The sequence below is a fragment of the Uranotaenia lowii genome, chromosome 1, assembly GCF_029784155.1.
Source record: "Uranotaenia lowii strain MFRU-FL chromosome 1, ASM2978415v1, whole genome shotgun sequence".
Classification (NCBI taxonomy): Eukaryota; Metazoa; Arthropoda; class Insecta; order Diptera; family Culicidae; genus Uranotaenia; species Uranotaenia lowii.
In genome coordinates this window covers 32,903,735-32,930,080 of record NC_073691.1, presented here as the reverse complement: position 1 = coordinate 32,930,080, position 26,346 = coordinate 32,903,735, and the positions used below count along the sequence as shown (strand labels likewise).

General features: G+C 33.9%; 2 non-coding genes across 2 annotated transcripts; one reads left to right on the top strand and one right to left on the bottom strand.

Annotated features, from left to right (window-relative positions):
- Nucleotides 1-12,087: 12,087 nt before the first annotated feature.
- Nucleotides 12,088-12,158, bottom strand: Trnag-gcc (transfer RNA glycine (anticodon GCC)). Its single transcript has one exon. It is a non-coding gene; the product is annotated as a tRNA-Gly (tRNA).
- Nucleotides 12,159-25,048: 12,890 nt separating this feature from the next.
- On the top strand, nt 25,049-25,119 carry Trnah-gug (transfer RNA histidin (anticodon GUG)). The gene has a single exon. It is a non-coding gene; the product is annotated as a tRNA-His (tRNA).
- Nucleotides 25,120-26,346: the final 1,227 nt, after the last annotated feature.

Below are 26,346 nucleotides of genomic sequence, written 5' to 3'. Positions count from 1 at the left end.
TTCTCGGGAACCGGAAAATATGATCAACCTTTTTCTGGGGATTCCCGGGAAAAAATAAAAAAAGAATATTTTAAACAGTGTTCTAACTCTCTACTGCATACGAAACAATACTCATGTATGTATAAGTATTAGACCGCTGCAAGCTTTCTATGAAAAGTGCGAATTTTTACATTTCTACACTTCCCATAACTGTTTTTGGTTGTTTTTACTGCCAAAAAAAGCAATAACAATTTCGAAAACGATTCAATCTGTCTGTCGAGATTGATCGACTTATTCTGTACCTTTTTTCGCACAATTTTCCTTTACTTATCGATTCTGCCATTTTTTCACTACGATTGCTATTCCTTTCGCACGAAAAACAACGCGATCCATCCCTCATAAAATTAGTCTGTAAACTGATTTATCTCTTCCCTTGGGTTCCCATCAAATTCTCTTCTTCTAAACTCTACACAATCTTTCTCTCTGATTGCATCGAAAACGCTCCTAGAGACCAAAGTTTCTGAGTTACTGAACAGTTATATGAGCTCTCTTAAATACCAGTGTTGCCAATCATTCAATTACCCATTTTTTTACTATAACAGATATATTTATTTTCACTTCATTCCCTACACTGTCTTGAATTAGTGCAATTAGTTTCATCTTACGTGGTAATTTCAATGGGGAAACAAAATTCTCTCACTCAAAAAATATAAATTTTAATTTTTCTATTCTTTGGTTCTACATGTGAAAAAAGCATTTACCTAATTTGTACTTTTGAAAAGATATTCTTTCGACGAAAAAAAGTTTCTAAATATTTTTTAACATAAGCGTTCTAGAAGACTGATTTAAAAGTTGACCAAAAAACTGGTTTGACAAGTCAATTTTTTTTTAAATTTACATATCCTTGGCAAAAACATTTCATGAAATTTTAGAAAGCTCTAGCAAGCAAAGTCCATCATTTAAAAAAAAAAATTCCAATTAATTTGGTTTTTTTTAATTTGAAATGGTTATATTTTTTTCATGAAATATTTAGCTTTTTCTCATGTTGTCAAAAACTAAGCTTGCGATTAGGCAGAATCAATATAATTGAAGACAAATTTCATGTCAAGCTCTTTTGAATATACTGGATGATTTGATAAGCAAAAATTTTACTTTCATACACATTTTAATACGTAATTTTAACACGTTGTGCCAAATTAGAAATGAATCAAATCATCCAAATTTTGCACTGATGCTTAGTGACTGAATAGCATAGAGCTAAATGTCAATTTTTGCAGCGATCTAATGTATATGGTTCTTTTTGATGTTCTATCCTTATTCAGTATTATCAAACATTTAAACCATCAAACATCAAAATCAAACGGTTTTTGGAAACGACATAACCATATAGTTTTTGATATAACAGGACCAATATAATGAAAACAAACACTATAATACGTTTTTACGTTTGAAACGTTTTTACGTTTTTTTTTTCATTTTGAAAAAGTGAGAGGGGATGGGAGCTGCTTACTGCTTCTTCTCCTTCAAATTGATCTCATTGAACTAAATCAGAGGTACGTATTTTAAAAAGAATTAATTATTTGAGAAGAAATTAAAACTTTTTAAACCATTTTTTATAGAATTTTTTCGATAAACTTTGATACAACTTCAATCTGCGATTCTATTATATTCCATGCGTCTAAGTGTTGATAAAAAGATGATTCTCGTGTGTTGCACAATATGTTGTTGAAAAAAAGAACATTTAAAGAAACTTTTCAATTATCTGGTTTTCTTGAGTCTCTTCATATCGGCGCGAAGTTAAAACACGTTAATCCACAGAGAAAAGACGTACATGCTTTCCCACGAAACTTGTGTAAAAATCCCAACACAATTTTTTAACGAATTTTTGTTTTTTGACTGGGCCACCAGATCCAAACACACCTAAGAGAATTTAGCTAATAATAATAACAATACCCAATTTACATTTTGCTATGACATTACATCGTTACTTGTAAAATTATAAGCAGTGAAATTGTTCGTAAAAGTAGGCAAGATAGGTAGGTAACGGTAGGCAAGTAGGTAACGCCAATGTTTCTGTTCGTAGCGTGATAACTCCCATCATTAACGGACTTTTGCAAGAACTGCGGAACAAACAAAAAAAGCTCAATATAGCATATGTTTGGCTCGGCACTGATGGAAACATTCTATTGAAGAAAACTCCAAAATGTAAGCCGATAGTTATCCGGTCTCGTTCGGATATGAAAAAATGTTTACCCTAACAAATCTTGTGTAACACTACAATTTTCGATGCCTAGACCTAACTGTGCATGACTGATGAATCTCTTACACGACAAAGTAAAAATGTCCTTTGCAAATCTGTAGATATTGTTCATCAAAGCAATCTACAAACGAACGCAAATCTACTACAGCTAAATATTCGGGGTATGAACAACCTAGAAAAATTCGATTCGTTCAAAATCTTTCTTGAAAGTCTCAAGATAAGTATTGATATCATAGTGATAAGCGAAACCTGGATAAAGGATAAGAATGTGGTCTTTTATAATTTACCTGGATACAACGTGATCTTTTCGTCTCGCTGCAACAATGGCGGAGGCCTAGCAGTTTACGTAAAAGACAATTTGCGATTTAGCATAAAGCGTAACATCGAAGAAGATGGCTATCACCACATTAAAATTGAACTGTCTTTGATCAGAGGGCCGGTAACTATCCACGGAATATATAGACCTCCAAACTACAACTTCTCTAGGTTTCTCAACCGAACAGAGCAATTCTTCTCGGAAGCTGACTTCAATAAACCTTTTTTCATCTTGGGAGATCTAAACGTGCCCGTGAATAGAGTAAATGAGAACTCAGTTATTCAGTACCAAAATCTACTAAATTGCTTCGGCCTGGCTGTCTCAAATAATATTGTTACTAGACCGGCAAGTACTAATCTTTTGGATCATTGCGTAGTACGATTCAACGACCTTAGCTACATAACTAATTACACGTTTGAATGTGAAATCAGTGACCATAGGCCTGTCCTGACTACATACACCACCGAGACTCAACATCCTGGAGTTAGAATTTTAACAAAACGGCATATAAATCGTAAAAATCTGCAAAGAGAGTTCAAAGACTTCCTCAGTAATATTGGCCTCCAGAATTTAGATCCCGACGCCAGGCTACTTTCTATATCTGATCGCTACCAAAAATTACTTGAAAAGCATACTCGCATATCCACAACAGCAGTCCGTATGAAAAAAAGTCTGTCCTTGGATGATTTATGAGGTATGGCGACTTTTAAAAGCAAGAGACAAGATCCTGAAAAAGTGGAGAAGAAATCCCGACAATTATGCCCTCACCGAGCAAATGAAACATGCAAACAAGCAACTGCAGTACGCTAAACGAAACGCCAAAACTGCATATTACGAACAGTTAATGAATACTTCCAACATCAAACTCCTGTGGAAACAGATAAACGAACTGATTGGAAAAGAATCGAAAATCGATGACCTGGAATTGAATCTGAACGGAGAGTCAGTGGAAAATCCAATATCTGTTGCGAATGCATTCAACGACTTTTTTACGTCTATTGGAACTCATCTGGCGAATCAACATCATTCAACTGGAAACATTGACGAACATGGAACAATTCAGCGAATTAGGAATTGCATCTTCTTATGACCCTCCACTGTTCAAGAAGTGACAACGGTAATTTCAAAACTGAATCCTTCCAAAGTTCCTGGAATCGATCGCTTCCCAGTGTCAGCGTTACAAGAACACCATTTGGAATTAGCTCCTATCCTATCTTCGTCCTTCAACGATAGTGTCAGTTTGGCCAAATATCCTGAATCTCTGAAGCATGCTGTTGTTCGTCCGGTGTTTAAATCTGGTAATCCTGAAGATATCAATAGTTACCGCCCTATTTATGTTCTTTCCGCCTTCAGCAAGGTTTTCGAAAAACTGTTAGCAACAAGATTGATTGAGTTTTTAGAAAACGAAAATTTCCTATATAAATACCAACATGGGTTCCGTAAAGGTGGGTCTACGGAGATTGCCGTGTTAGAGTTGATCAACAGTGTATCTCAGAACCTCGACAGAAAAAAGGAAACACCAGGCGCGTTATTTCTCGATCTATCGAAAGCCTTCGATACAATTCATCACGATTTTTTGCTTAAAAAGCTAGAAGCATATGGAATAAGAGGCACAGTTAACGACTTCATGCGAAGTTATTTGAAAGATCGTAAACAAGTTGTAAAGATAAAAAATACGTACAGTTCTCAGTTACCTATAACTGTAGGCGTTCCCCAAGGAAGCAATTTAGGACCTTTGCTGTTTCTGATTTACGTAAACGATTTACCCAATCTTCCTCTATGTGGAACCCCAAGGCTTTTTGCAGATGATACGGTACTCGAATATTCTAATCATGATGTGGAAACCACAATATCGGAAATGAGATGCGATCTTGATGTTTTAGATAAATATCTTCAAAACAACCTTCTAACACTGAACGCCGCTAAATCTAAATTTATAATCTTTCGTGGAATGAAAACTAAGCTTTCGTCACATTCATCTTTGATTCACAAGAATAACGTTATAGAAGAAGTTTCTAGCTTCAAATACCTGGGTGTTTGCATAGATAATCGGTTATCATGGAAACCACATATACTAAACCTTGTAAAGAATTGTGCTCCGATATGTGGTATCATCCGTAAGTTCTCACATTTCATGCCAAGGCATGTTCTGCAAAAACTGTATTATAGTTTAGTGCACAGTCGGTATACATATGCCATAAGTGCCTGGGGGCATACCAATATTACTAATTTATCGGCGCTAAAAGTCCAACAAAATAGATGCATAAAAGCAATTTTCAAGCTCCCGTTTTTGTTCTCTAGTCTAGAATTATATAAAATGCCAGAGCACAACATTCTACCGATTAATTGTTTACGAAATTTACAAACTTTAGTAATAATGCACAGAATTGTACACACCAAGGACATTCATCACAACTTTAATGTAGAATATGTAACACACAGCCATAATACCCGACATCTCGATAGATTATTTGTTGAAAACGCTCACACAAGAATCGGAGAAAGAAGATTAGCTACAACGGGTCCAACAATGTACAATCGCCTGAGTAGAGACATTCGTAATAGTGAAAATTTAACCATATTCAAAACCCGTGTGAAGAAATACTTAAAAAATAATTTGGAGCGATTAATGTAAGCAACCTAAAGTAAGCTACAAAAAACTGAATTCAAATCTTTGTTAACTATAAGTGAAACCTTTTAGAGGAACGTAAGTTCATTAAGGTTTCTTTCTTTATATCCATCATCAAATAAAATCTAAGTCTTGTTAAAAAAAAAAAAAAAAGAAAAAAAAAAAAGGTAGTTCTTTTCATAACCAATACAACGCTGCTAAAGTTTTGTATATCCGAGATCTAGTAACATAGCTATCACCGAAATTAAGTGCCCGGATACTAAGTGATTTAAGAAAATACCTTAGATATTTTTTAGAAAATATTTAGTTATGTGACGGTAACTTTGAATGATATAATCAGCTTATTTTATTGTAGAAGTTTACTGCTAATTTAAACCAGTTAGGTTTTAATCTTCAGATGAAAATCTGAATGAGATAAAAATCAAATTCTAAAAACAACATTGAAAAGTGTTAATATAACTTTTTCATGTGTAACAATACTTCAACCAAATAAATAGGCGGTTGAAACGGCTGTTAAACTGAAAGCATTTCAACAAAATATCATACACTAACGTTTTAAATATTTTTAATCAATCATCTCAATTTTTAATCACGGTTTTTTCCGGGACCTCAAAAGTCGGCAATCTCAAAATAAGCCACGTTAAAGAGGACTCCACTATCCACTACTTTTTACGAAAGAAAATAATCAGGGGGTGTAGAACTGAGTTTAACATAAAAAAAACCATTCAATTTTTTTTCTCAATTATTTTTCCATTGAAGTGTATTATTTCCTGTTAAATATGATTTAAATACAAAAAAATTAAAATTTTAAAGTGAATGGATCAAATTTGGTTATATCTTGTGATAGCTTTCAAAACTTTTCAATTCAATAAAATTCTCATAAAATTAAAGTTATTGGTAATGCAAAAGTGTTCATTTTTTTGTATTTTTAGATATTTTCAAAATCGAAGGGAACCATGCATCCACTGTCTAAATCAAATTATCTTAACAAAACTTCGATTTCATAGTTAAAAGTTTCTTCATGTGTTAAGTTAAAATAAAAATATGAATTACAAATCCAGTTTCAGAACTTAAATTTTAATTTCATATTTGATTTCAAAATGAATAAATAAGGTTTTGATTCAAAGAACTAATTATCTTGCTTTTTTTCACTGCCTTCAATTTTCCGTCACTAACAATTAGTCATGTAGCTCAGAATGAATTTAATGATAGAATTTCAAAATCATAATTCAATTGTTGAGACTGATTTCATTTTAATCCGTTTCAAATCTGTCACATCAAATATTCATATTATGGAAGACGAAAATCAAGAAAAAATACAGTAATCAAATATAAAACATTAAGAAGATAAGATAAGGTAAGATTGATCACTTTTTTCAATATTTTTCGATTATTTCTTCTGTTAAGGGGGATGTTGCATGTTTCATATTTTTAAAACTAGTACTGGACTCCTATGAACGTAAAAGATGGTAGCAGAAATTTATTAAGGGGGGGGTAGGGTCTAACACTTTAAAAAAATCGATTTTTTTATTTTTTTATTTTCTTATTGTAAAACATTTCAAGAATGTTGTGTCAAATTTTCAAGTGAATTGAAGCAAAACTGTAGAAGTTATAGGCCTTTATCTCCTCCTATCTAATACTGCAAGAAAGCAAGAGCAGAAACTTCAAACGCGTTTTTCTCGAAAGCACATTTTGAAAGTCCGTGGACATCGTCATTTGAAAACTACTTATCCGATTCTTTTCAAATTTGGAACATATTTTCTACATATAAAATACCAGACCCCAACGTTTTTCTTTTTTGATTTTTTTACTTTGGGGAGATTTTAGAGGTGAAAAATGGCGGATTTTTAAGTGAAAAATCGTAGTTTTTACTTCAAGCAGCCACAAAAATTTCATAAAAATATTTTTAAGTTAAATAAAAACGTTGGGGTCCAGAAAAACATCTATTAAAAATATTTTGCTCTGATTTTTTGACTTCAGATGATTCTGTGCTGAGATACAGTGTCCACCGCAAATCCTGTTTTCTAAAAGGCATCCTCGAAAATGCTCCGTCACCGGCTCATTTTTCAATATTTTTCTACGAAAAAATTACTAAATGTTCTTTTAACAATGCTTTGTATAATGCAAAAAATTTGAATACATTTGTTTGAACGATAGCTCTAGAAAAAAAATCGTGAAAATGGTGTTTTTTTATACCCGTTAGACCCTACCCCCCCCTTAACCTGTTTTAAATTTGGTAAAAAATCGATTTCGTCTCTGTTCAGGGGCAAAAATTATAACCATTGCTGAATAGTTTTAGCTTCAAAATACAAATGCAATTTTAACTTCACACATTCCCCTAGGTCCTCCCATTATTTCCATTTCGATTTTTTTTTTCAAAGATAACCCATTTGATAGGGTTCCTATCCATTTATCTAATACTGGCTTACTTTTGGAAAATATCCTTATTTTTTAAATATCAAAATTTTTTCATTAAATAACTATAAAAATACCACTTTAACTATATCTGGTCGGGATTCGACCAGACCAAACTGAACGCCATCAGCATTTTTTCGAGTCACTTGAATTTGATGTACAAAATGTTCAACTATAAGCAAAATCCGTTGAGCTAAACGACCAGAATCAATCATTTTCAATCCAAGAAATACATCTCTGTTAATTTTTTTTTATCTCTCATAAGAATAAGATGAGTTTCAAAAGCTGAAGTTTGAAATTTTTCTTATGGCGTTCAGTTCGGTCTGACAAAAAATAGATATTTTAAGATTTTGAAATTACATTTTTACTTACCGAAAATAATTTCGAATACAAATCAAATTTTGCCTATTTGATACTCAATTAAAAGCCTTTCAAACTTAGAAAACAGTTTTCAAAAATTCAAACTATAGACTGAGTTATTGATGATAATGTGGAAAAATTTATTGTTGGTCAAAGTTACCCCGTGTTAGTTACGTTACGGTACGTGTTATTAGAAATTTTTTCTCCAGATTTCGAAATTTAGTAGGAGCGTTAAATCACAATAAACAGGCGAAAAAATAAATTAAAAAAAAGGAATTGTGTGTATTGAAACTACGTTCAATTAGAGTTTTCGGAGCCAATGAGGGATAATATTTAAGTATTTATATGTAAATGTTGCTTTAATATGATAGAATAAATGCCTTGGTAGTATACATTTGAACTACATCCCGAACTAAAAATACATATTTACAAAAAAAGGGCGCTGAATCCAAATTGTATTTGGCATTTGTTTTCTATCTGCCTTTCGGTATAATTTTTGAAAATAAGTACAAAATTCAATGAAAAACTTAAACCCTTATTTCAAGAGTGTAACATATAACTAGGAGTTGAAAAAAACGGAATTTCCAAGAAATTTTTCAGAAAAATGTAAGTATAAAATTTAAATTTTTTTATTTAAATGTTCAGTATCTAAAACTTAAAACACACTGAACCTTTTTTTTAATGTGATGTTTGAAATAGTTGTAATATTGTCTATTCAATTTTCTAAAAAAATGGAATAATTTTTTTTCAAAGCGTTGTGTCTCAAGTAAATCTTGGCAAAACCTGGTTCATCAGTTCATATGATTGATTTAACTAAAAAGTGATTTACTATAAAATTTCTTAACGCCATATCTAAAGACTGAAAAACTAGAAAGGATAGACAAAATATGACAAAAAACTACGAGGCAAAAATCTTCTAAAATCAGTTTTGGATCAGTCGAATATTTTCCCGGCAATCGCTCGAGTTGAACATTCCCATTGATTATTTCAATAGTGATTGATTAGGAGTCTTCATTAAGAATAAGTTTTAAAAAAACATTTTGAACATTAGGAAGTTATCAGAAAATAAAAAAAAAAAGATTTTTTTTTAAATAATAATTTATTGCCACAGATTCCGTTCGATTTTGGTAGCACTCGATTTTGGCAATACCCGATTTTGTCACATGTGCTGGAATTGAACGGCATTATCATAAAGTTTTCGCTAAACGGAGCAAATATTATTTAGAAAAATATCATAAATATGTTTTTAAGGTTTTTGAATGTTAATAAAATATAACAACAATAACAAAACATTAAAAAAAATCAACAAAACACTCAAAAATGAAGAAAAACATGAAAATTAAAAAAAAATTAAAACAAATACAAACAAAAGAATAGAAATGACAAACAATATTTAAAAAAAGATGCAAAATGACAAAAATTACAAATATGATTAAAAATAACATATGCTCTAAACATAACAAAAAAAATCTAAATTTGTCTTAAACATGATTAAAAATAACATAAAAGGACTAGAAATAATCAAAAAAAAGATGAAAAATTGAGTTTATAATAATAACAATGGTTTTTTTTAAATGAAAAAACCGTACGATTTTGGCAGCACAAAATCCTCGAGCGTGTTGCCAAAAACAAAAGGGGCCCGTATTTCATACAGCTATTTAATAGCTTGAAATTCGAGAGCAAAGCAATAAAAATAGCATTACAAAAGCTGCACATCATGGAATCTGATTTTGATAATCTGATTGAACAACTTAGTTCATATTTAGAAATTGAAGAATCAAAACCAAAGTTTTCAATAAGAATTGTATATCAGAATTGATAATAATTGATTGATTTTGAATCACGATTCAGAAAAATTATTAAGTATAAGATTTTTCAACCAGTTCTTTATTCATAGCAATTATTACACACAAGGCAACTTAATACCGAATTCACGAATAAATTTTGAGTTCCGTAATCCGGGATAATTTTGATCACTTTTTTAATGTTTTTCGATTTTAAACGGTTTTCAAGGATACAAAACATCTTCATAATATTTACAAATGCTATTCTATCAATATTAATTTGCATTTTAACGTTTTCTTTGAAAAGCATTTAGGTATAATTGAAAAAAGAACTAAAATATACGAATGAAATTTTACCTTCACACATTCCTCTAGGCCCTCCCACTATTTCCAATTTCGTTTTTTCTTCAAAGTTAGCCATTTTATAGGGTTTCTATCCATTTGTTCAATGCGGGCTTACTCTTGGAAAATATCCTTTTTTTAAATATCAAAAATTTTTAACTAAAAGACTGTAAAGATAACACTATAACTATACATATGCAAAGAAAAAAGTAGTTCTTTCAAATTCAACAACCCGTTTGCTTCTTAATGCTTTTTGGTTTCATCAGGAGATCTGTTTGTTTGCAAGCCTTGAAAACAGTAGATATTTTAAAATTTTGAAATTACATTTTCATTAACAGACAAAAAAATTCAAATACATACCTAATTTTGTCTCAATTCAAAGGCTTTCAAAAGTAGAAAACAGTATTCAAAAATTCAAATTAAGACTGAATTATTGAAGGTAATGTGCAAAAATTTATTGTTGGTCAAAAATACCTCGGTAATCAAAGTAACCCCGTTTTACGGTACTGGGGGGCACTGATTTGAAATCTGCTAATTGTTTTTTTAAGCTTTCTTCCAAAAATAGGTAAAAATAAATTCAATAAATTTGGGCACTTTTTTGGCAAAAAATAGAACATCGAAAATATTTCAAAAAATAAGATTTTGAGCCCATGACCAACTTTCTTTAAGACCACGAGTAATTTTCATTTCGTAGAAAAAAGTTATAAATGTATTATTTTCTTTAATATTTTCCCATTTCGGCAAAAATGAATTTTTAAATGACGAAATATGAAAGAATTTTAAAATAAATTGAATAATGAATATTTTTAAACTATAAGTCAAATCGTTTACAGTCTTTGACTTAGTTGTTAAGTAGTTGTTGTAGTTGAAATATAAAATACTCAAAGGCTCTCTTTAGCGATGTCAGAAAAATTTGTAATTCTATCTATACATTTTTTTTAAAATAGTTTTTATTTTGCTTATATAGTTATATATTTTGCAAAATCATAATCCTGTTTTGAATGGAGGGTAAAAATAGATTTAAAATTGAGTTTTGAAATTAAGGTTTGTAAGTTCTTTTATTATGATTTATTCAAAATTAACCCATTTTTAAATTTCCACCGACCATATTACAAAATCTAGAGGGGATAGAGAAAATCTGACAATTGATTTTAATTCAAAACGCCACAATGTATCAAGATTAGTTATTTGATCAAATTCATGAAAACGCTGTTCCCTAGTGTTAATTATCGCTCATCTCAGATGTTTGCTTTTTCAAACGTATAGTTAAATTTTAAGTGTTAGTCTTTGGCTGATATGCGAAGCCCAGGAAAAATATTTTGATTACTTGATGATGTTGTTTTATTTTTTTTTAAACCCTCAGCAAAAAAAAACTAACGATCAAATATCTTTTTATCAATATTTTCTTGCATAGAATATTATAAATTCGCATATTGAAGTTGTATAGACGAATATCAAATCCAGCAGCAGTTTTTATTACACTTCTGTACTTTTTATTTTTTTTTAATTCCTCTGATTTAGTTAAAATCCATTTAAAAAGAGAAGGAGAAGCAATATGCATAAACTTTTGAAGACTTATTTGTAACTGCCACCGCCCCTCCCTTCCCTAGGTAGGAACTTTTTCAAATGAACGTTGTGCAAATTTTGTTTGTCTTGGAAATCCAGAGGGACATCGAAGGAGAGGCAGGTCCAGAAACGAACCTTGTGTGGAGTGGAGTTGTTTTACCACTTATTACCATTAGTACCATTAAGTAAGTAAGTAAATAAATGTGAGATTAATTTAACGCTTAATTGAAAATAGAGGAGAGTGGGGCATCATGGGCCGCTTTTAATCTTTGCTCCTGAACTTCTTAATTATAAAAGATAAAATAAAAAATAAATGGAATGGTTTTCTACATTTGTAACGTATCATTAGACAATTTAAAAAATATATAAATATCCCTGAAAAAAAAAAAGTTAAAAAAATAAGCATAAGTAATAGAAAACAATACATAAAAATAAATGCATCGGCCGGGAATCGAACCCGGGCCGCCCGCGTGGCAGGCGAGCATTCTACCACTGAACCACCGATGCTTGTCAATGTGATTAATATGACCATTTTTTGAGACTTACTCAAAGTAAACTTTTGGAAATTGACCTCCGGATTCTAGCTTTTCTTTGATAAAAAAAATAACTGGGTATAAATAAATTTAACCAAATAAATAGTTGTTTTCGAATGTTGAATACAATTTTCTAATGCCAACTTAATGAGTTTTATGGTTAAAAACCAACACCGTGATTTACAATTTCAAGTTTCAATTTTTTTTGGGTTTATGTTCCATTTGTAACGGAAAATCATCGCATAGACATCATGAATCATTTCCTTCTTGTAAGTCAGATGTAAAACAAAGAAATTGTTTGATGAAATCAATAAAGTAGGTTTTAATGAGGCAATTTAATCCAATTAAGCTTGAGTCCTCCGTGCTAAGTCAACCAAGACCCGGGAATTAAAAATAATCAGAACAATTGGATTGCTCGTGAACCAAAACAACCGCTCCGATATAAAATTCCTGCAAATATACTCACCTAATCCCCAGGTTCTTTATTACAGCGCTTCCGTCACACTTCAGGTTGTGTAGAAAACCGATTTCCCTTTTTACTTTTTATTTTACTCGTGCAGTCAAAGGAGAAAAAATCCCTCTCGTAAAAAAGCCGGAACGCAAATTGCCGAGCAAACAGAAAACGTCTTCAAACTGTGAGTACATGTATCACATTCCTTAGCCAAATAAAAACCCGCCAATGCAAATCAAACGGTAACAAACCGAGGAGGGCAGGCTTAAATTTTCTCAGATGAAGCTACTAACTTAAGTTAGAAGACCAGATAAAACAAAAGGAATTAACCGTGAAACGTGGCAAGCACCTTGAAAAACCAACGGAAAATTTCCTTCCTCCCTTAAGCAATCGAGTAAAATCTCAAGCCCAGGACACGCAACATATCCACTTTCCTTCCGTTTTTTTTTCGTTATATTTACAATCCGGATTTCCACATTTTCCACTAACTTTCCTTTCCAGGGGGATAAATAGACCAGCCGAGATCCTTTTTCCCGTGAAGGATTTTTAATTTTCCATATCAAGCTTTACGGTTCGTTTGATTTGAAGAAGACATTCCTTGAACCTTGCTTGGCTCTCGTCGTCGTCGACTTGGTCGTATTTTAGCCTAACTTAGGGCGCTTTCCCGCTTCTGAAGTTGCAAAGGGGCGCAGTCTTTCACCACTCTCATACATAAGATCGTGAGAATTCGAGTGCGTTTTTTTTTCTTTTCGGAAAGCCTCGTTTTCTTTATTTGCTCTCTAATGTGACGAGTGAAGAGGAAAAGTACCCATCGATATGAGGGACGCAATAAATTGAACGAAAAACACCTTTCCGCTTGAAAAAATTGCCAAAATTCAAAGGTTTGTTCAAAGTCTAGTTAAAGACACAGTTTTTCGTGCAAAATTTTCCTATATAAACCGAATCAACTTTCATTATACCTTCCACCAACCCAACGAACGGTTGATGATAACAAAACAAATTGAAGCAATTTCATTTAATTTAATTCAATTATAGCCGCACCAGCCAGCCAGCCAGAGCGTATCGAATTACGATGGTTTTCCTCTTGGCCGATATGGTTCAATTTTCACCGGAAGAAAACCGACTTTGACGTGAAGTTCTCAGTTTCTTCTTCTACGACCGTCCTTTCGGTGGATTTAAAGATTAATTTGCACAAGGGAAGAAGGTTTTTGAGCGTATCGCCCCTCAAGGTAGGACAGCACTAGGTACTGATGACGATTTTCTGGGTATTTTTCAGTTCATCTGAACAGAATTTCTTACATTGGTGACCGAGAGACGATTCTTAACACTAAGCTTGTTACGGTTCAAAGAACTGCCTATGAAGAATTGAGATTTTGTCGTAAAACAACTTTTGTAGATTGACTGAATACTTTGTAGAAATTAAGAAAAATATAGCTACAGATTAGTTTTTAGGTATGGTAGAATAGGTTTAGTTCCAACAAAAAAGTAATTAAAGACTCTAAAGAATTCTATTTTCTTTCAAATCGGAAAAATAAAAGTTGAACATTTTAAAATGGAATTTATTAAACATTAGTTTTTATGTCAGGCAAACTGAGCACCTCACTTAGCATAACAGGCCCTTTGAAAATAAACCTCTGCAATGTGTATATAATAAGCTTGCCATATTGCCTGGTTTCACCCCGATCAGCCCCCTCCCCTAGAGGAAAAAACCGTTAAAATACAGCAAATTGCTCGAACTTCTATAAAAATTGAGAACTTCTCCTAGTCGGTAGACTCTTGAATTTTCAAAATTTTCCATTTCGTGGGCATGTTTACCAAACTGAAGGTTTTTTAAATTTGCGTTAAAGTAAGAATTTCAAATTTTCAATTAGGACGATCAATTTTCCAATAGGTGCTTCAAAAACGTTGGAATACTACTGGCAGTCTCACTTTCTATTCTTTCTTTTAACATTGCACAGTGGTGCAGAACATCAATCTAGCTGTACGAAATTAATAGCGCCCAGGGATAAAGAGATAGACATTTGATGTCTTCAGCAACATTGATTAGTTTTACATGGAGCATATTTCAGTATTAGAATTTTTGCCGAGGGGTCCACTGATAGCGAGATAAAAATGCTAACTTTTTTGTTCTTCAAATTAGGGCTTTGATGTCTTCGACAAAGTTGTTCATCTGGTCAAAATACATAAATTTGTTGAATATGTCAAAGTCCTATCGCATCACTCTCAGGCAGTCTTCACGAAAACATGTACCGAGTTCAACTTGAGTGCGGAAATCCAGGCGCAAGTTTTCTCTGAACTTGCACACAAGCTTGTACTTGGGTTTAGTTCGAACCTAAACTCGAGCACATTTTTTGTACCCGAGTGCGCTCCCCGATGTTCGTACTCTGGTTCGCTTCGGGTTCGTACCGAGTTTTGTACTCACAGTGGCTGGCTGAACTGGGATTGAATGTGTCTGCCTGTGTATGCCTGGGTGTTGAATGTGGTATGCATTATTTTCTTTAGTTAGTTTTTCTATCGTTTGTGCGTATGTAAATCAATTTCAATGCTGTTTTTTGAACATTTTTGGAGTTATGTATGGGGTGGTAAAACCGATTCAAATATATATGATTGGTTCTTAAAAATTGTTATGAAATTTTTTTGTCTGTCGGCCAAAAAAAAAGAAGAAAAAAATTTTACCGAAAATTTGTTTTTCTGGAACTAGGTTGTTTTTCAGAAAACCGGTGATTTGATAAAATGTTTTGAAATTGCCATTGCAACTCTCGCTCCGCAAATCTCATAAAACAATGTTTATATTTCGGAGGCATTAAAAAAAGCAATCATAAAATGGATAAATCATCGCATGGCGAGTAGAAAACATGAAAAATTTTGAAAAATTTGAATGAAAAAAAAATGAAAAAAATATCAAAATGACACAAATGGAAAAACGACCAAACAATCATTATCAAAAATAGCTAAATTGACAAAAAAAGATGAAAATTCAAAAATGGCAAAAATATCAAAAATGGCATAAATGAGCAAAATATTAACCTTCCAAAGCTGTTCGCAAAACATCCGTTTCTGGGAAATTTGAGTTGCAGTTTGATGACGTTCCCCCGGCCGTAAATGTTATCCGATTTTTATGATATTATATTCATTGTGTATAGGTTATTTATTCAAGCTACTCAACATTTCAAAATTAAGGCGATATGTATTACAAGCTTTGAGGAAACTGGTTCAGAAAGAAAAAATTAAATAAAAATATATTTTTAAAATACTCATAACTTGTGGCAGCTTTTCTGTATTTGAATGTTTAATTGATATTTGGACTTGTCAAGAGTGTACATCTATCCGACGATGTTCAGATAAGTTGGGATGCAATGAATGTTTTGACCGCCATTTAGTATCTTCCGCTTGAAAAGGTCTTACTTTAAAAAACGACATCCAATTTTGGCTTTGATTAGCTGTATTTCATTTTTAATGAACCGATTTAGATAAATTAAATTTTAGTTTTTTGTCGTTAATTTGATTATCATTTTGATAGAACATAGTTGGTCTTTCAATAATCCCAGTTTTTCAGTATATTGGCATGATGTTCATATTGACCCGAACAACTTTGGAGGGTTAAAAATGACATCAAATATTTTCACTATGAAACTGACAAAATAGGAAAATAAATAAAACTCATAATTATTTAGAAGATTCGTTGGATGGATTTAATTGTGCTAACTTCCACTGATAAGATGTTAGAAAATTGAAATACCTCATTTTATTGAATACCTACCAAATTGAGAATTACATATATTATTTTTATTTGTTCTATAATTAATTTGTTATATGAACTTTACAGGCCCTTTTGATACAATTTTTATAAATTGGTTTTACAGTTGTATTTCGCATCATTTATTTATTTTATTGATGTTTTACACAATTTCTTTATAGAAAAAATATGTTCATCATACTCAAAAGCTCATAACAGGCCGTAATAGATAATTCGAGTGTTTGTACACTGGATTAGTCGTACATGAAAAAATGTTTTTTTCGTTCGTCTTTAAAACGTTGTTTAAGTTTTTAATCGTTTTATTAATAATTGATCATGATTCCATTTATTTTTAACTAATTCACATAAAAATGAAATCAATCATTTCAATGTGTTGATCAGTTATTTGGAAGTTGAAAGAAAATTATTGAAATAAACATAGAAACTATACAATTTTATAATCATTTTTCAAATGAACGATTGAAACTATTTTCATTTTGTTAAATTTTGAGATACAACAAACAGCGAATTGAAAAGCGAGTTTTGAAAATAAAAAAACGATTTATTTGTAATCAAATTTTTAAAAATTTCGGACTGCAAAACATTAGTTTTGAACCTCTGTTTTGTACGTTGAAGGTGAACAAACTTGTACTGATCATCTGAACATCATGTTAGCGTATGATTAACAGTAGGTGTTGATTTTTTTTTGTAAATTTTTTATTTGGAACGGGTTGATGATAATGATGAATTTATGAACGAAAAAACGATAAAAATCGGACTTTATTTCATCGACAGAAATTTTATTGATGATTTTAGATTTGGATGGTAAAATTATAAAATTGTTTGTTTTATACGGAACTCGAATGTTGATATAAAACAAAGATTTCAACTGATCATTTATCATAATCGGTTGAAAATTGTAGAAGTTATGGCCAAGGTAGCCGAAATCACAGAATAATTTATAATTTCAGAGCATTTCGAGCATATTTTCGTCACAGATCCTGTGTTATAGAATACAGTATTCACAGATTTTTGAAATTTGGTATGCCTTTCCAAAAAAAAAAAAACAAACCATATTTACTTTGGGATTCTGATTCAAATTCGTGAAAATGTTGTAAAGTTAACATTTTCGATATTTATTGTAAAAATAAGCATATAGGACAATTTTTCAGTGAAAATCGTATTACAACATTACAAAATGGTATTCAAACATTACTTTACGATAATAATAATATTAGCATTTTCAAATGATTTAACAAACCACAGCGCAAAATAGAGTTACTAATCTTAGTATAGGAAGAATAAAACATGGTAAATCTAACCCGCTTCGAACTTAAATTAATCATTGGCTTACCAGAAGGTCACTATTTTGAACTAAGCAAAATCTAACCATCGGAAGGGGTTGAGATTGAGCCTCAAGCGTGAATGAGGTTAAAAAATATTTTGCTCGGAAGATGCACAAAATACAAATTTTTCATTAATAACTTTTTTCCCCACTAGCCGATTGATTTTTTTAAATAATTTTCTCAAAGCCTAAATCAAGACAAATATTTTACCCGAAGACAGCATCATGATTGGAATTGAAACAAAAAAGTTACCTAAGAAAGATGGTCAAGCGCTTACACTTTCTGCATTATATTCCTTTTCCTTAATTCTGAACATGGATGCGCGCACACGAGTTCGCACCCGGGTTCGAACACGAGCTCGAACTTGTACCCTGCACTTTGAGTGCGGTGAGTTTAAATGGGTGCGTGTTGAACTTGCGCCTCGAAAGTTGTGTGCAAGTAAGTGCAAAAACTTGCGTGCACTTCGAACTCAAGTTGTACCGTGAAGACTGCTCTCAGGAGTAATAAAGATCTTCCTTTTAAATAAAAAGAACACTTGCTTACACGATGGATTCCCAGCATCAAAAGAGACTTGCTCTAAGTTTATTTTTCATTTTATACAATAGAAGATTCTCACTTCGTGGATGACCATGATAAGAGGAGATAAGAGATTATTCGATCTTATCATTTTCGGTGTGAGTCAATTAGTTCGATCATGCAAATATATAACAAGGAGTTACAGTCAAAGTAAAAAAAATCTCTTTAAAAAACAGTTTTTTTTTACCTGACACGTTGTAGATTGGATAAAATGCTTCGTTGTCTTCAAAACAAAGTTGTAACAAGCCACGATCTACAAATGTTTCATACATTATGATGGGTTTAGAAGTTGCTGAAGCTCTATAGAAAGCATTTAGTGTATTTTATTGGCAATTTTTGAAGGCTCTTCCATCGAAAAGTGCACATTTTCGCAACACCCCATTTTTTGTGATTATTTTTGATGATAAGCGGAACCATTTCCATTTGAAATTAGCCTGGAAATCGGTGGAAATAGTAGAGATTTGAATGATTGAAAATACACTTTGAAAACATATGAAAATTACCTAATTTACTTACAGAAAAAACGTTGATACCATTTAATTCATTAATACAGTGTTGCAGTTTTCTTTTATATATTTTGTTTTATTAAAAGACATTCAAATTTGATTTTTGAAATCATCATCATCATGAAATCATCATCATCATCATCATTTAAACATAGACACATAAAATGCTGTAAAATTATTGTCCATTAGATTTGTCGTTGTTGAACGTCGCTCAACGAAGCCGTGTTGAAATTCGCTGATCAATGGTTTTGACGAGTTGCTCAAAAACCGACGAGCGTTTCAAAGACCTTTCCGAGAACACAAAGTATCGAAATTCCACGATAGTTTTCAACAAGTTGAATACTTCCTGAATTATAGTCTTTTTACCATCTTTATGGCATTCGCGACTTTATCAACGTTACAGTTGACGGATCGTTATTGAGAAACTATCCGGTACAACTGTGTTCGATGTTTACTCTTGGGCTCAAACTCGCGGACATCGGCTCAGGAGACAACAGACTTGCAAACTGAGCTATATCACAAGCCCAATTTGGGTAAGTGAAATCAATTGTTTGTGCCTAATAACTCCTATGTGCAAATTTTCATCCCATTCCGATGTATAAAAACGTCAATATCACTAAGATATTAAAAAGTTGATATGGACAAACCCTTTTGCCGGCCCCTTACACTGAATTTGATACCTCAAATCGATTACAATGATAATAATACCTGATAATCATTTTGTGTTGATAGGTCTGGACAGCTCAATTTGAAACGAAACACTTTTCGAGTGATCTATGATAAGGTTTATAAGCTAAACTCTAAATCAGAAATTAGAAAAAAAATACTCGTTTGGTTTGATATAACCACATATTATCTTATCGTATTCGTGGATCACCCAAACACTTTCAAAGCAGCGTAAGAGCAAGTTGGCACGTGTTGGAAAAAAAAGTGGTAGAAATTGTGGCACTTGTAGCACGTTTTGAATCTTTTAAAATGCTTAATTTCATTCAAGATCTGCGAATGTCAAATTTTTTGACAACTCTGTTGCTATTCTTGCCGGATGTGATAAACAAATCCAACTTAAAAAAAGAACAATAGAAATAGTGTTGACGGAAGTCGCACATCTTGATGAAAAAATTGTATTGTTAAATTTTCAAATTGTGCTTCAAGGAACAAAATTTATACCACTTTTTCAGAACACGAGTGAACTTGCTCTAACAAATCTGTATCATTTTTGCGCTGATATGTGTGTGGTAGTCTATTGAACGATTCTGGTTCATAAAGCTGTATAGTGTGAGAGTGTTAGTTATGTCCCATCGCTCTCCCGATCACTGCTTGAATGTGTAAGCGTTCACCTCTCGCAGGGCTTCATTCAGTAGTTAACACTGCGGGAGTTAAGAGGTGTGTTGCTTGTTAGGTGATTCCTCGTGAAGGACCAGCTTGCATATTGGCGACCGTGGCAGGTTTTGCTTTCGTTTACTGACAAGGCAAAAATTTAAAGAACAAGATTTTCACCTTCTAGGAATCACTCAACTTGCAACAGCGATATTTGATAGTGTTTTTTTTTCTGTTGATTGTGTAGTGGTGCGCTATCGAAACGACAGCGATGACGGAAGATAAAGCGTAGAGCCAAAAATTGTCTGTTCGTGAGCCTTGGGTTTTGGTTTCTTGATGTCAATCTGTAAGTATTGTATTGAGCTCGGGACGAGCAATTGGAATGCTAGCTCGGGACGAGCACTGAGGAAAAAGATTATTAGCTCGGGACGAGCACAAAAAAAAAGATTTTTAGCTCGGGACGAGCACTGAGAAAAGAAATAGATTTTTAGCTCGGGACGAGCACCGATAAAAAAAAATGAATTTAGCTCGGGACGAGCACTGAAAAAGATAGATTTTTAGCTCGGGACGAGCACTTAAAAAAAATATTTGTAGCTCGGGACGAGCACTGAAAAGAAATAGATTTTTAGCTCGGGACGAGCACCGATAAAAAAATTGAATTTTAGCTCGGGACGAGCACTGAAAAAAATTGAATTTTAGCTCAGGACGAGCACTGAAAAAAAAGGATTTTTAGCTCGGGACGAGCATCTTGAAATTTTTCTTGTGTGTCGATCATGGACAAATGTAAAAGAGTCATTCCTAACTCGGGACGAGCATTTGAATTGTTACATGTTTGATAGCTCGGGACGAGTAGAAATTAAGTGAACTTTAGTTTGGGATGAGCAAACCAAAATAAACATTGGCTCGGGACAAACATTTGCCAATTTTATGATAGCTCGGAGGCGGATTAAAGAAAAAACATTTTGAGTTCGGACACGTACAAAAAAGGAAAAAAAAGAAGAAGGGCGAACATAAAAAAAATTAACTTGAGCTCGAGACGAGCTGTATGATTTTTATATGTTGTCTGTTGTCGATAGCTTGGGACGAGCAGGAAGGAAGTGATTGAAAATATTTTTCATGTTTATGTATGATAGCTTGGAACGAGCATTTATGAAATAATTATTTGCTCAGAATGCGCAACTCAAACATTCGTTTTATTGATCGCTTGCGGCATGAATTAAAGGACTTTTTTTTTTAACGCTCGAGACGAGCAGCGAAAACATGGCGGAAGTTTCAAAGTTATTGAGAACGGGGCAGCATATATGAGTGTTGGTCGCTCTGGTAATTCGAATGTCTACGTAATAGCTCGCCTGTAGAGGCCGTAGGTGGTCTGATGGATGCATTCACACACAAACACACTCAAAACTTTGTGTGAAATGCAAACTTTCTCTTTCCTTTAGGGCAACAGCTAATAAATTGTTGTTGTTTGTAGCGTTGTACACGAAGGAACCGATAAAAAGTCGATGATGCTACCTTGCCAAATCTTCGAATTGGGTTGAGAGATTATAAGGTTTAAAGGACATATTGCAATTCATCCGATGATGGTAATGATAATTAATGATTTGTACCAGATTAAGAAAACACTAACACAACGAAGCTACTGGCCTTGACACACAGTTAATCGAAATTTTTCGTTGATGAGAAATTTAGCGAACATTGTCATCCCCCACCCTTATTGTCGCTCTCGTTTTTCCTTGCCCATCTCAAGTCTCGGTGCTTTTCGAGAGATGCGTTGATTATCGAATGAGCGAGGCCTTCTCAAAATTTATAAACAAATGTTGTCTCTCTCAGTAGCAGTGAACAACAGCCAATAGCAACGCCGATGTAGGGACAAAAGAGAGCGACGACGCCAGGCAGGAGAACTCTCGACGCTGTGAGCGTCGCACTATCGCGAACGAGCGACACCAAGACCAACAACAAAGGAAACGAAAACGCGCCAAGCGTATTTTGGGCGGTTTGATGACGGGCCTACATTTAGGCGTTTATTGTGCGTGTCTATTTTAAGGCGCGCCCTATATGCGCATTTGAACTTGAATGGCATCGTGATGTTGAAAGGTTATCCCCAAGCGTCGTGTTCATAGGCTCGGACGATGCACCAGTTAAAAAAATATAGTGTGCATAAAAACAGATAGAAAGTGTTGTTCTTTCTTGTGCCTTTTTATTGGCCTTTGGTCTCCCTGTTTATGCCTTAAGTTCGGTAGTATGTTGGTGCAAATCTATTCTTTTCAGAATCGTCAACGAAAGAGTTATTGAATGTTTTCCAGCGCTCACCAACTTTCACATTCAACCGATCCGCGTGCCGTCCAGCAGAAAAGTATGCATTCTTCTACTCTCTTGGTGTCTACTAGCGCCCGTCAGATGATGTTCAATTACTCCGCCTACGTGCGAGTTCAAGGTCGATCCATTCGTTAAAAAAAAAACAGATGCTAACAGAAATATCCAGCAATATTTAGGAAGAGATCTCAATTCTAGGTTCAGACCCAACAAACCTGTCGGAAAAGGTAATTTATAGACTTGATTACAAACCTTAGCCTTTATGAACCTGGAAAAATAGTTAACAAAACAGCAAATATGATAACATTGACTTATTATAAATAAGTACCTTTTATTTACTCCTCATCAAATTTATGAGTAAGTTCTAGAAGTGAGGGTATTCAGTTTATCATAATAACTGAACTACAGCTATTTTATGAGATTACTGCTTAAGTTTAATCAACTAAAATAGAATACATTTCGTAAGATTAAAAAAAAATTGCGCTCTCAGAAGATCACGTGGTGTACCCTTATTTTAGACTCGGGGTGAGTTTTCGTTTATTGATTATTGCATGAACTACAAAAGCTTCAATTTAAGTTGACACTTCAGTCTGAATGTGTATCAACTTTTCCGTGAATGTCATTGGGATTGAACATTAGATGTAGAATAAAATTTTGGGACTTAATTTTCTCAACACTGACCATGTTTTTCGGTGCACAGCTTGCAATGGTTGGTGTTGTACAGAACAAAGGCAAAATGAATTTTATAAAAATAACTGCGTTCGAAAAAAGTGCTGAGTTAGTTCAGCGAAAGATAGTGTCTATGTAAAGATCTGTCTCTAAAATTTGATTTGCTTATAATCAGTACTATAAACTGTGTTTGGAGAAAAGTCTTATTAAACTTATTAAACCACGGCTGGGAGTACTTTCCGCAATTGACAGGTTAAATAACAGGATGTCTATTTTAAATCTCCGGAAGAAGAAAACGTAGGTACGGTGTGTCAAAGCTTCTCAATGGTGATGAAATGGAGATGGGAAACTGCTGATCAATTGCCTACGTGAAAGTAGCCTGGATGCGTTATACTCTTATAATGGCATGAGTTGTAACGTTACTGTAGCTGAGTCGAACGTTTTCTTCACAGTTCCCTTTCATAATGTTACATTGTGCATTACCGTCCTTAAAATATTATGCTCTCTATCGTACCTCCTAAAACAGACACTTGTTTTTTTGTCATATTTTGAAACAGTAGAAAATAAAATTTAATTTAAGATTAAGCGGAAAGTTATTTAAAGTTTAAGTATATAACAAACGTATGATGCGACAAACAGTTTGCTACCCAACCTTGTTTTCAAAACAAAAGCTTCGTAATAGATTAGTGCTCACGTTAGAATAAATATCTTGTAATCATTTTTTTTTTTTTGGTTAAAAAATAATCTTTTTAAAATATCATGGCTTCTTGTGAATTGTTGTAAAGGAGTACACTGCACATGTACATCAAATTATGCACGGTTTTTTTTCCAAATAAGCCAGCGTAACAAGTACCATACGTTACAAAAAAAATTGATTACTTTCACAAAATTTTGCAGCCATAACAAGGTAAACACAAGCATTTTCTGAGTGAAGGGAAGTTTTATTTTAATTATATTATAGTCAGGTGATAAGATTTCATCCGATGCTTGAGTGCAAACTGCAATACTTGAATGAAAAGCGACAAAGTTTGAACGATCCCATCCATTTGTTCGAAAAAAATAGCCCGCGTATCTCGATACTTTGGTTGTACCTATCAACATCTAGTTTATTATTTCGTTCAAGAGAGTATGAGCTTCTGATGCTGAAGGTCAAGATCGATTGGTTCAAGAAAGGTGTTGCCAAATATAGTCAAACCCATTATGTAAGCCTGGGATATCCCGCTACCAACGTTTATTGTCATAAGAAGTATTGTCCAACTGTAGCTGATATTTCAAGAAAGTTTGTCACTTTTTACAGAGATTTGGACTCGACTTGATTATAGCGATGCCCGTGTCTGAGTACAATGTGCTTTTACTTCTCGAAGCGATATGACTATGGAAGTAATTGGGAGTTATGAGCGTGGCTGCCAGTTTGCCTAAATTGTAAGTAGGTTAAAATGTGATGCATAGTTTGAAATTACGCAAAACCGGATACGCAGAAAACAATTTTGATAGCATGACATTAGTAAATGTTATTCCCTCGATTAAGAATTTCCTACCTACCTACCTAAGGATTTCAGCGAAATAATTTTCATTTTCCTTTTTCCTGGGAGAAGAGGGGAGATGTGTGGTAGTCTATTGAACGATTCTGGTTCATAAAGCTGTATAGTGTGAGAGTGTTAGTTATGTCCCATCGCTCTCCCGATCACTGCTTGAATGTGTAAGCGTTCACCTCTCGCAGGGCTTCATTCAGTAGTTAACACTGCGGGAGTTAAGAGGTGTGTTGCTTGTTAGGTGATTCCTCGTGAAGGACCAGCTTGCATAATATGTAAGTAGGTAGGTATTTCATTTTCGATTTCGCTTCCGTCTTTATTGTTATCAAATTTCACACGCAATTGAACTAAGTTAGGTTGACGTTGAGTTGCCAAATAGCTGGGATTTTGACAATTCACTGTGCAACTGCTCCCGATAGCCGTGATCGTCTAGTGGTTAGGACCCTACGTTGTGGCCGTAGTATCCAGGTTCGAATCCTGGTCACGGCATTGATTTAACAATCGGTTAAAAATTGTGTCTCTGTCACGGAGGGAGCATTTTTTTTAAATGCGGTTCAGAATGCTTTTTCGTTTCTAATGTATAACGAATGTTTTCGGATTCGAAATTCTTCGAAAGTGAAAGCCTAAAATTTCTATCCCTATTCGCTTAAAGTGCCATCCATCAACGGGTCGTTTGTCAACGTGTCAGCAATAAATCTTGCTGATGCTGCTGCTAAAACTCACCTGTCACTTCGGATGCATCCTGGTGGCATAGTGGATGCAATCCAGAATCCAGCCAGCCGGCAGTCAGGACATGACAGTTTTCCAGGGCTCCGTTTTAATTACACTTGAAGCGTTCACCTATTGTCATACATAATCCTGCCCCTGGGAAGGGGAAACACTGGACAAAATTGTCACAAATTTCCAGGGATCAACCTTTCGGTCGTTTGGGGGCTTTTCAGAGACACAAGGTAGTTAAACTTTGTCCACACTGTAATGCACCCGATGACTTTCGACAAGTTGATCCACTAGCCAGTGTGGCGAAACGACGAATACCTGGTCTGGAACGAAAGGACGTTCTGATGGAAGGTATCACTCCATGTTGGGGACACACAAATATCGACACTCTGCTGTTGCACGTTGGCTTCCTGATGGTTTTGTTGTGTCCCCATAACTCGGTAAATCATCCAATAAGTGATTCTCTGATTTTAATTGCTCCGGAAATCCCAACGTAATTATTTTTGTCCCAACTTAGGGGACTGTCCAGGTTTGGTTTCGGTTTTCTGCCTGTATCAGTCTGGGGCCATTGCGTTTCTTGGACCAGGACCAGGATGACGTCAAACGACGACGACGACGGTGATGGACTCATCCCCCAGCTGCATAATCATCGCCGCCGCCCGTGGTTCACTCACAGGTTGATCGGTGTTTTGAGAATTGAGACCTGTCTGGACCTGGATGATTTTCCCGTTCCTTTGAGGAACCTAACAAATTGGACAAAAGAAGTTCATTTAGAGACTCAGAGAGAGTGGCCTTATTTCCCGGTTGGTTTCTCCGGTCCGCTGGACAGGACAGAACAAGTCAAATAACAGCAGTGCTGTTGAGTGTAGCTTTTCCTATCTCCCAAACCCCTCAAGGTAGGCTACCTTTAACACTCTCAACAATAAGGGAAAAAATGAACAATTCAGCAAACGAAACAAAAGAAATGAAGTTATCACAGACCGAATACAGAACACAGAC